General features: G+C 41.1%; 1 protein-coding gene across 3 annotated transcripts in view; it reads left to right on the top strand.

Annotated features, from left to right (window-relative positions):
- Window positions 1-4,726: 4,726 nt before the first annotated feature.
- usp9 (ubiquitin specific peptidase 9) overlaps window positions 4,727-11,263 on the top strand; it is a 60,016-nt gene continuing 53,479 nt past the window's right edge. For 2 of the 3 annotated variants that reach the window (XM_061691925.1, XM_061691923.1), the window contains exon 1: window positions 4,727-5,191. The gene's annotated coding sequence lies outside the window, so the exon portion shown is untranslated. The other variant, XM_061691924.1, reaches the window with a different exon arrangement.

The following is an 11,263-nucleotide window of genomic DNA, read 5'->3' as shown; positions in this document are numbered from 1 at the left end:
CCCAGTTAAATGGCTCGTTTTCATATTCGATTAATAACGGTAAAGGCACTTAAAATCCAATTCAGAAAAAAAATAATAATAATAATTATACCGCCTTGGTTTTATTTTGGGTTGTAGGACAACTGGGCCTCAAAAGTGCATCCTCAGGTAGGATTCAAATTAAAGAAACTTTGTAATATGCATTATTCAGACGTACATTTATATTACATTTTTCATTGAAACGTGCCTCAACGCATTCCACTTACACGGTGGATATGTTGTCTGTTATTATGACATTATTTTACAGTCCCAAGTGGGTTTTTTTTCCTTTAAAAAAAAGCCTTAAAACATGTAACAAAATAAACCACACCATGACTGACGTCAGCAAGTCTCATGAGGATTCAGCTCAGTGAGCAGCTAAAGAATGAGACCTCCAAGTGTGTTTAGCTTTTTCTTTGGCTTTTCTTTGAATGATGCCCCCACAGAAGGGTAAATATTTGGAAAAGGGTGATGCTGACGAATACTAGAGAACAGGAAACAGGAAAGGCTACTCCTATAAAATGACACCTGTTTAAAAAACAATAAAAAAATATTTTTCAATTGAAATGTATTTTTAAGTTTACATTTATTTTCAAGGTATTCGTAGTATACAATCAGGTAACATAAGGTAATTTTCTTCAATAAATGTGTGCTAACATTGCTCGGAAACTACTTTTCACACATATCATACATCAGATGTACATTTTACGGTGATTTGTAATAAAGTCTAGTTAATTTGGAACCCTTAATCAAGGCAGTCTCAAAGGTTTTCATAGGCCCACAGTCGACAAAGATTGATGACATCCCCTGAGCTAAACTCTCAGAATCAGGCAAGGAAAAACTAAAATCCCCATTGAGAGAGAAAATAAGAAACCTCAAGAAAGGAGCAAAGAGGGGAGGGATCCCCCTTTCAGGATGACCAGGATGTCGAGTGGGCAACATTTATCTCATAAAGTACTATTTGTCTGAGGTCCAGTTGTCCATCCACTGGGCACATTTCTCCCATGCTTGAAGTCCTGTATTTCAAAAAATTATTGGTGGTTTACAATTTTAGGCCATAATAGTAAAGATAATCAAGAGAAAATACACTATGGTCATTTCATGGCAGTCGAATGCAAATGTAATCTGAACAACAAGAGTTCTTTAGCTTGTATGGGAAAAATCATAAACAATGATAATTTTTCTTTATGAGGAACATCTTTATTCAGTGATCAAACAAAAGCAGCAGTGACCTTAAAGGCTAAACATTACCGATTGGTGTTAAAACTGACAAAAGTAATTGTGTAACTTAACTATGCGAACTACAACTACATTTATTCAAGGTAGAGTTTGCAATTTAAAAAAAAACAAAACACATCTCTGTTAAAACTGTCTGTATGTCAGTAGAATATTAATACAATTATCTTTTGAAAAATCATCCCTCTCTGGCCTGATGTTATGCCTCTAAATTATTTTAAATTATTATTTTACAACTAGTCACAGGGTGACAAGACGAGCCAATCAGAGCCTGTAGAGAAAGTAGGCATGATCGAGGGTTGTTGTCAATTATTTGCTCATGCGCACCACTGCACACACAGCCTCACGATGACACATTGCAGTTTCTTACAAAGGAGACTATTATTGTTTCTTGGCTGGATTGTTTAACTCGGGTTGGCAACAAAAGTTAAAAACAAGGAACTGGACAGCTCTCGAGACAAATCAAACGTAAAAACATATAATGGTGGTGTCCTATACACGAACGGCGGCATATAGCTGGACTTGGTTCTCAACGTCTCAGCGAGTAAGTTGATCACCTCTCTTATATATTTTTTTGATTTTATATTCCAAAAATGACAACATCAAACAGATAACTTTTTGTGTTTGACAATACTCCATCATGAGTAAGCCATGCTAGCAATATACCTGCTATGCACGATGACATAGTGAGTTGGGAGCGTTTCTTTGAGCAGAGACGCTGGGAGACGGGTCGGGGAATGAAGTGAGGCTCCATTCAAATCTTGCTAGCAGTTTGAAAACTGCATCCTCTACCTTTAAAGAACAGCCATCCTTTAGAATGTATGAGGTTCTGCGTCAATCTTATCCCGACTTAAATTCTGCCACAGCTTTGTTGATAGAACCCACTGACAGACAATGGTGCAGCCAGAAAATTTTGTGTGGGGTGGCCAAACACGTCGGGGGGGGGGCAGTGGGATGGCCAACTTTCAGTCTAGGGTGGCCACAGCCTCCCCTGGCCAACACGTAGCTCCGCCCCTGTTGACAGAGCAAATGGTGACGGCCCACTGACATACTCTTTTTGCATAACGGTAAAGACAAAATCAGCTTCGTAGCAAGCACGCGAGTTGCACAATTTACAGGTGTTGCCCTTCATTCAAACTGCAGCATAAATGATCCCAACTATTCATTAAACCCATCACAAGCTTGTCTTGCGAGTGACATAGAAGGACCATTTGAAAAAGAACCCAAAAAAAGGAACTCTTAAGACACAAATATGCATTTGTGTTACTTTTCATGCAAAAGGCCTTTTTAGCAATAGGAGAAAAATCCTATATGTATATCCAAAAATCTAATTAGCATCTTCAGAAAATATGTTGCAAATCATGAAATTTCATTTGGGAAACCTGACCATAGTTATTTTGAATTTTGGCATAACCAATTCCACCAAGTATGAAGGCTGTGAGTGATTCAAAATGTTGTAACGAATCCTAAAATGATGTGAAGTGTAGGGCTGAACCTACTGGATCCAGACAAAAGCCAAGCAGCTGCATTCTAAATTACTTGGAAATGGTCCAATGAATTTTGGATACATTTAATGTCTGAAGTTGGTTCTAGACCTGGATACATTCAGAAACCCCTGCCGTTTTTCATAAAGCGAAACAAAAACCATTTTACTCAGGATCATTATCTTGCCATCTCACACTATCAGTTTTATTTTGCCAGTGCTGTTTATCACAGCATTTCTGAGACACCAGTCCAAGCATTTAATAACTACTTTTCATTTAAATAAAAGTACATTACACTGTATTATTCATACAGTATGTACATTGTGTGGGTCCATGTAACTCAGCTTCGGACTGACAACTATACGTGCAAGATGGACATCAGTGGTACAACGGCTAATAGTGTGATTACAATTCATAAATGTCTTATGCACATTGTAAGTCAAAGAACACAATCCGTGTAAATCAAAGAACAAAATCTGCTGTTTTGTAACAAATGAGCTTTTATTTGAATCAATTATTACTAAACATACCTTGAATGATAATTGAGCAGAAAGTTCAAAAGCGACATCATGTATAGAAAACCAACGATGTCATGGCATCGCAGCCAGAACGTAGGACTTAAGAGGGGTGGGACAAAATATTCTCATTGCAATGTTCTGGATCATCATCATCTCTTATAATGCAGTACAGATCAACAGCATCAAAAATCAATATTGCTGCTGCCTGATGAAAACCAAGTATGTACAGTTGTGAATCTCCATAGTCTCTGTATACATTACATGCTTGCTACTGATAAAAGCAACCTTTACCCCATGTTTTCTATGAATTGTTTTTCTTTCAAAGCAGATTAGAAGTTCTATACGATTTTCTTTCTTCAGTTCCATATTGTGATCTTGTTGTCTTCCAATATTTACATTATCACACAATCCATTAATGTGACACTGATATGATGACATCCCACCCCTTCTTCAATTGCTCTGACACTGCTCACATTTGCATGGTATCTACTGATTGTTTTGATGTGTTGGCATTTCTTATCATGCACCAAAACTTTACTTTTCAGTAAACTTTACTTTCGGTCATTCAAAGTTAGCTGTCATTGTGGAAATATTTTTAATTTAATTAACATGAAGAGCAGGCACATTTTCTTAAATGAGAAGGGTCAATGAAATATTTAGCTTTTAGTCCTGTATTTTGTCGTATTGTTGGTCTCATTGTTCGTGCGACGTTCCATTTCCCCACAAAAACACTTCTTCTTTTTCATTAACGCTTCCAGTCTGTTTTATTGACATGTAAATGAAGCACCACATTATCCGTGTGCGTGTATATGCATTTATTATCAAAACCGTTTAAAAAAAAAAAAAGGCACAATCACGTCCATGTTCTCGCCCGAATACATATAAAGACGATACGCACGTGAACATCACATACTTGAAAGGATTCTGCAAAGGCACCTTTATATGAAATCGTTGTTGTAGTCGCTGAACCACACGAGGGTATGCAAACAAACGAGTTAGCCGCCATCAACACATTTGTGGTTGAAGAATTGAAAGTGCGATTAGTGGAGTTTATTTGGGGGTTTAAAGTTTTCGTTTGCAGTATTTTCTGTGAATACAACGCTGGAGTAGCGGCGACTTGACAGGTGAGCGACATCCATGACTAATACCGCATGGACGATGTTTTACACTCGAAAAAGGGCGACTACACATTACTAAGTAGGACTTGATTTGATAAGACAAGAAAAAAATGCTTAAACAAACAAACAAAAACACCTCCTGGTTTCACTTGCTGTTTACAGGTCCAGTAGCCATTTTGCGAGTTGAGTTCACGGTTCGTCGGTCTTTTCGAGCACCATAACGGATGAAGCGGCTCAAAAACATGAAATTGTCGACTTGTATGTGTCACTGAACGCAACATGAGCGTGTAGTGGGTGGGCTGGGCTCACAGTCCGGTTTGAGCCAAACCACGGAACCGGATTCCCCCAAGCTTCCGGACCGAAGAGCAGTTAAATGCACTTTCCGTTCAGATGGTTTGTTGACTGGGCTGCTCCGCAATCTCTCCTTACAGACGAGGGCCGACGCTTTTGGACTTGGACTTACTCGTGTGGCCTATTTAAAAACGGAGCGCCGCTGGCCTCGTAGCCGACTGCGCTTCCGCCATGTTGAAGTGATTCAAGTTGTGTGTGAGTGAGGGCTGCTGCTGGGACCCAAGTGACAAGCCCCAGAAATCGGTCGGGAGTCAGGGGGCTGTGACTGCGCCGGTGACGCAGGGAAAAACACCCAGAAGCAAGAGGGGGGGAAACGTCGGAATTAGAGAGGTCTCTGGCAGCGGGTCGGTGTGTCCTGCGAAAAGCCGTCACCGATTCCAGGCCACGTTTATATAATATACGACGACACCGCCGCTCAAGGCTGGACGTAGCCGGTGAATAGAGGCGAAGTCCTATCAAATTCCTGGTGAGTTGTTAGCCAACTAGCTCCGTGGAGCGGATTGTTAGCCGCACGGCTAGTAAGCGACTAGCGTCAGCTGCTGTGGTGAACGGCAGGTAACTAACTATCGCATCTGTGTCGTTGGTGCTTTTCAGTTGCTGGCATGTTGCCCACTCACGGCTATCGCTTTTTTTTGATTGTATGATTGTGTGTCAAGGTGGTTAAAATGCAATTCATTGTCTTAACATCACGTTCGTTCCCACGAACTCACCCGGTTTTACTGGCTGGACCCGGGCTAGTGCTAACTACCCGTCAGTTGTCGACACTGTCTACTAGCTGAGCAATTTCGATAAATGTTTTGTCTACAGTGTAAAAAATGTTTGGCTTATCGAACAAACATTGACAACCTAAATGTACAGCATTTGTGGCAAATGCTACATTGTTATTATTGGCTGTCTTTTCGTTCGTTATGACTGAAAGGATGTGGGGCCTGAGTTTAAAAACTTGGCTGATGTGACGTCTGAACTCTGTTGAATTTCAGGAAATAGACGACCCCTGTGTTGAGTTATAGCGTTATTCATGAGCAGCGTAACCTTATCTCATTTCACAAAGCAATTGCCTTCCGCTTGTTCACTAGAGTGTTGCTTTACATACAAGTTGGACAAAATCATGAAATGTTGAGTCATATGAGCTCGGTGCTTGTCAAAGTACAACGGGGTTAGCGAACTGCACCAACTCAGGACGTTGCGCTCGCGGCTAACCCATCGTTAGCATGTCCTGAGCTAACTGCAAATGGCGACTCGGGAGCACAACTTGGTTAACGGGGAGCGCCTCACGATCCCACCCAGTCTTCAGCGCCAGTAGCGTGATGCCCTAATTCAAATTCGCCCACTTGTCATTCGTTTATCAACGCATGTGCAATGGGAGGGAGAACGTAATGTCAGGCCGTGCCGAGCGATGATGAGGCCTGTACGTCTCAACGCAATTCGCTTTTGACGACAAGGCCTCCCTCCGCTTGTCCGCGGAGGCTCGGCTGTTTGGGTGGATCGCCTTGCACGTTCACTAACCTCTGCCTCTAAAAGCAGACGTCAATTTTGCCAGCCATTTTCCGCAATTAATTAACAGGGCTTGTTTTTGTTTTACTATTGTACTATTGTATCGGACTTAGTGCTGTCATGGACGCTGCATTCATTCGTTATCGGTTCGTACTGCGCCTTACTGTGCGTAACGCTGTGTGAATGCACGAATGTTGTAAAGCCGGTTCAGTCCAAAAGGCTGGCCGACATAAAGTTTGTTCTAGAATGGGCTTTTAGCGTGAAAATTGTCACGTCAGGTCGGTTAGCAACACTAGTGGATGGTTAGCAGGTGGGGGGCGGGGAAGGGGGGCGGCGGTGGTGGCGGCTGGCTTTCAACCATCTTTTGCTCAGGTACTTGTATGGCATTTAGTATTTGGTGAGCCAGGATATTACCTTGCAAAACGATGGATAAGATACTGATTTTATTTCAATTGCCATCAAGATTGCAATTATAGCTTATCATGAAATCATAGACATGTTATACAAACGCTTAAAATTACTTGCAAGACTCGATGTAGACCTTTGTGTCATGGCTCCTACACTGTAAACTGAAACCTCAGTCCTGACATACGGCTCACAATGCCATTTATTGGACAAGTTAATGCATGTGATTCAATGTTTTAAAAACAAATTTACATTTTCTAACTAGTTTTAAAAATTGGCATTGTAATACGCTTTCTTTCTAAGGCTATCCTCACACTTGATCCGGTTAACTCTGGAGCAATTGGTTTGGTCAAATGTGAACATTTTCATCCCAACACCTGGAGCACACGGAACAAGTGAACTGTGTTGAGTCTCTTCAACTTCAACTCTTCAATGTGACTACTACACGGCGAAGCATTGACACAACAGCAAAAAACAACGGGAAAGCAGGGCTAGATACAGTGGGTACGGAAAGTATTCAGACCCCCTTAAATTGTTCACTCTGTTATATTGCAGCCATTTGCTAAAATCATAATTTTTTTTCCTCATGAATGTACACACATTTATTAAAAAAGAAAAACTGAAATATCACACAGCCATAGGTATTCAAACCCTTTGCTCAGTATTTAGTAGAAGCACTCTCTTGAGAATGATGCAACAAGTTTTTGACACCTGGTTTTGGGGATCCTTTGCCATTCCTCCTTGCAGATCCTCTCCAGTTCTGTCAGGTTGGACGGTGAACGTCGGTGGACAGCCATTTTCGGGTCTCTCCGGAGATGCTCAATTGGGTTTGAGTCAGGGCTCTGGCCGGGCCGTTCAAGAACAGTCACGGAGTTGTTCTGAAGCCACTCCATTATTTTAGCTGTGCGATGAGGGTCATTGTCTTTTTGGAAGGTGAACTTTCGGCCCAGTCTCGGGTCCTGAGCCCTCCGGAGAAGGTTTTCGTCGTCCAGGATATCCCCGTATTGGGCCGCATTCATCTTTCCTTCGACTGCAACCGGTCGTCCTGTCCCCGCAGCTGAAGAACACACCCACAGCAGGATGCTGCCACCGCCGTGCTTCATTGTTGGGACTGTATTGGACAGGTGATGAGCATGCCTGGTTTTCTCCACACATACCGCTTAGAATTAAGGCCAACAAGTTCCATCTTGGTCTCATCAGACCAAAGAATCTTATTTCTCACCGTCTCGGAGTTCTTCAGGTGTTTTTTAGCAAACTCCATACGGGCTTTGTGTCTCGCACCGAGGAGAGGCTTCCTTCGGGCCGCTCTGCCGTAAAGCCCCGACTGGTGGAGTGATGGTTGACTTTCTAGAACGTTCTCCCGACTGCATCTCTGGAGCTCAGCCACAGTGATCTTTGGGTTCTTCTTCACCTCTCTCACCAATGGTCTTCTCCCCCAATTGCTCAGTTCGACCGGACGGCCAGCTCTAGGAAGGGTTCTGGTCGTCCCGAACGTCTTCCATTTAAGGATTATCAGAATCATCTTTATTTGCCAAGTATATCCAAAAAAACCACACAAGGAATTTGTCTCCGGCAGTTGGAGCCGCTCTAGTACGACAACAGTCGGTCAATTGACAGAGACCACTTTTGAGACATAAAGACATTTTTTATTTATTTATTTTAAAGTCACTGAGCAATAAAGGAGGCCACTGTGCTCTTAGGAACCTCAAGTGCAGCAGAATTTTTTTTTTTTTGTAACCTTGGCCAGATCTGCGCCTCGCCACAGTTCTGTCTCTGAGCTCGTCAGGCCGTCCCTTTGACCTCCCGATTCTCATTTGCTCTGACACGGACTGTGAGCTGTAAGGTCTTATATAGACAGGGGTGTGGCTTTCCTAATCAAGTTCAATCAGTACAATCAAACACAGCTGGACGTCAATGAAGGTGTGGAACCATCTCGAGGATGATCAGAAGAGATGGACAGCACCCGAGTTAAATAGGAATGTCACAGCAATGGCTGTGTGATATTTAATTTTTTCATTTTTTAATAAATATGCAAAAATGTCAATTTCTTTTTTTTCTGTCAATATGGGGTACTGTGTGTACATGTGGGGAAAAAAATACTTCAATGATTTTAGCAAATGGCTGCAATATAACAGAGTGAAAAATTTAAGGGGGTCTGAATAATTTCCGTACCCACTGTATATACAGTATACAACATAAGCTAGCTCTGCTTGTCTCTATGGGTAATGCAAAATATACGAGTAAAATATACACGTAATACTCTTCATTACTTGATTTTAGTATTTGTTGAAAAATAGTCTAAAATTTAGTCGTAACTCTGCTCTAACTATCCAATATTAGTATTGCAGCTGATTAGATTTATCACATGGCAGAAATTCATCCGGTTGGGAGGGACCAATCACTCGTCTTTCACGACACAAATATGGGTGTGACTTGTAATCTTCCCCAATTTAAATAAATAATACGATTTATAAAAAAAAAAAAAAAAAACATATCTGAATGGGACTTGAAATTGTCTCAATCCCACTTTCCCACTTTGTATGCTTGGTGAACTACAGAGTGTACATTTAATTTCCTCTTGCAGGGCAATGAAGGGATTCAATTTATTTGGTTGATGGTGGAGGCCACAGGTTTGACACTGATTGGATACGTCAACTAGACAAATTCCTGACAAATGACATTGCCTTTCTGATAAAGACTTGGGATTCCTTTACAGTGAGTGATGTTTAAAAAAAAAAAAAAAAAATCTAAGAGGCATCATTAATTGCTGCTTTGTGACACATTTGCTGTTGACAGAGTTGTCTAGTTTGGTTGTTTGTTTTCTCACTATGGACTAAAAGGTTAACATGTTGTGATATGTTAATAGACTTTACACCGATTTTATCGGCCTGATCGGTATCGGCTGATAATTAGCATTTTATACTGATCGGCTTTAATGTCATAATTCGCCGATTGATCGGCTCTGCAAAAGACATCTACTCTGCCTCGCCATCGTGCACAGTAGCTTTGAATCCAAAAGCTAGTTTATTTTTAGCTTTGTCGTGTGTCTTTTGGCGTAGTCCCGTAAATATCTGCTGGCCAATACAGTTATTTTAAAAAAAAAAAAAAAAAAAAAAAAAAAAAAAAAAGTCAGCGGTGTGGAACAGACAACACAACACGTCTGAGACGGACAACAAGTAATCCCCGGATCAGACTACAATACAAATTTGCTCTTTCAAGATTGTATGTACTATGTAAGACTAGTGCAATAAAATCTTGTATTCCGATACCACCGCATCCCGTTTTTTACGATCATTGGGCTTTATCTTGTCCACTCAAATGCGACCGGATACACTCGTTACCGTGGCAACGACAACGAGTGGATTGCGCCGACTATATTATGAGGACAAAATGGGGAAAAACGTGTGTTGGTGCTCAGGACAGGAGAGGACGTTCGTTTACGGCTTGCTTGAGGTATGTTCCCATACTTTTAACACGATATGGCTCGCAAGCAGTCTGGACTTTGACTAGACCACTCCAAAAATAATTTTTTTTTTTTTTTCTTAAGCCATTCAGAAGTTGACTTGCTGGTGTGTTTTGGTCGTTAACCTGCTGCAGAAACCAAGTGTGCTTTAGCTTGAGGTCACGAACTGATGGCTGAACATTCTCCTTCAGGATTTTCTGTTAAAGAGCACAATTCATGGTTCCATCAATCACAGCAAGTTGTTCAGGTCCTGAAGGAGAAGCAGCCCAAGACCATCACACTACCACCACCATGTTTGACTATTGGTATGATGATGTTTCTCTGAAATGCTGTGCTACATTTACGCCAGATGTAACGAGACACACACCTTCCAAAAAGATCAACTTTCATCTAGTCAGTCCATATTATATTCACCCAAAAGTCTTAGGATGTTTTTTAATTTTAATGTTAATTTTTTTACAAAACTAAGACGAGCCTTTATTTTTGGTCAGCAGTGGTTTTGGGTTTGGAACTCTGCCATGGATGCCATCTTTTTCCCAGTCTCTTCCTGATTGTTGTGTTATGAACACCGACCTTAACAGAGGCAAGGGAGGCCAGCAGTTCTATAGAAGTTGTCCTGAATTCCTTTGTGGCTTCCTGGATGAGTCATTGCTTGTGTCGAGGGGCAATCTTTGTAGGCTAGCCACTCCTGGGAAGGTTCACCACTGTTCCATGTTTTCTTCTTGTGAGGATAATGGATCTCCCTATGGTTCGCTCGAATCCTAAAGCTCTATAAATGGCTTTTGTAACCCTTTCCAGACTGATAGATGTCAGTTACTTTATTTCTTGAGTCAGTTACTTTATTTCTTGACTGTTCTGGAATATCTTTGGTTGTTGTTGCAGCTTTTTTAGATCTTTTATCCGACTCGATTTTGTCGGGACGGATCGTTTCAGTGATTTCTTGATTGAACAGGTCTGGAGGTAATCAGGCTTGGGTGTAATCAGTGAAAATTAACAAAATTGTGATTAGTCACAATTAATTGATTTAGCAAGGGGGGTAATTACTTTTTCACACAGGGCCAGGTAACTTTGAAGTTTTTTTTTTAATCCCTAATAAACAAAATCACCATTTAAAAACAGCATTTTAAGTTCACTTGGGTTATATTTGTCTATTTACGTTTGTTTGATGATCTTAAA

This window comes from Phycodurus eques, chromosome 12 (genome assembly GCF_024500275.1).
Source record: "Phycodurus eques isolate BA_2022a chromosome 12, UOR_Pequ_1.1, whole genome shotgun sequence".
NCBI classification, from domain to species: Eukaryota; Metazoa; Chordata; class Actinopteri; order Syngnathiformes; family Syngnathidae; genus Phycodurus; species Phycodurus eques.
The sequence above is the reverse complement of the archived record's forward strand: the minus strand, read 5'-3'. Positions and strand labels throughout refer to the sequence as shown.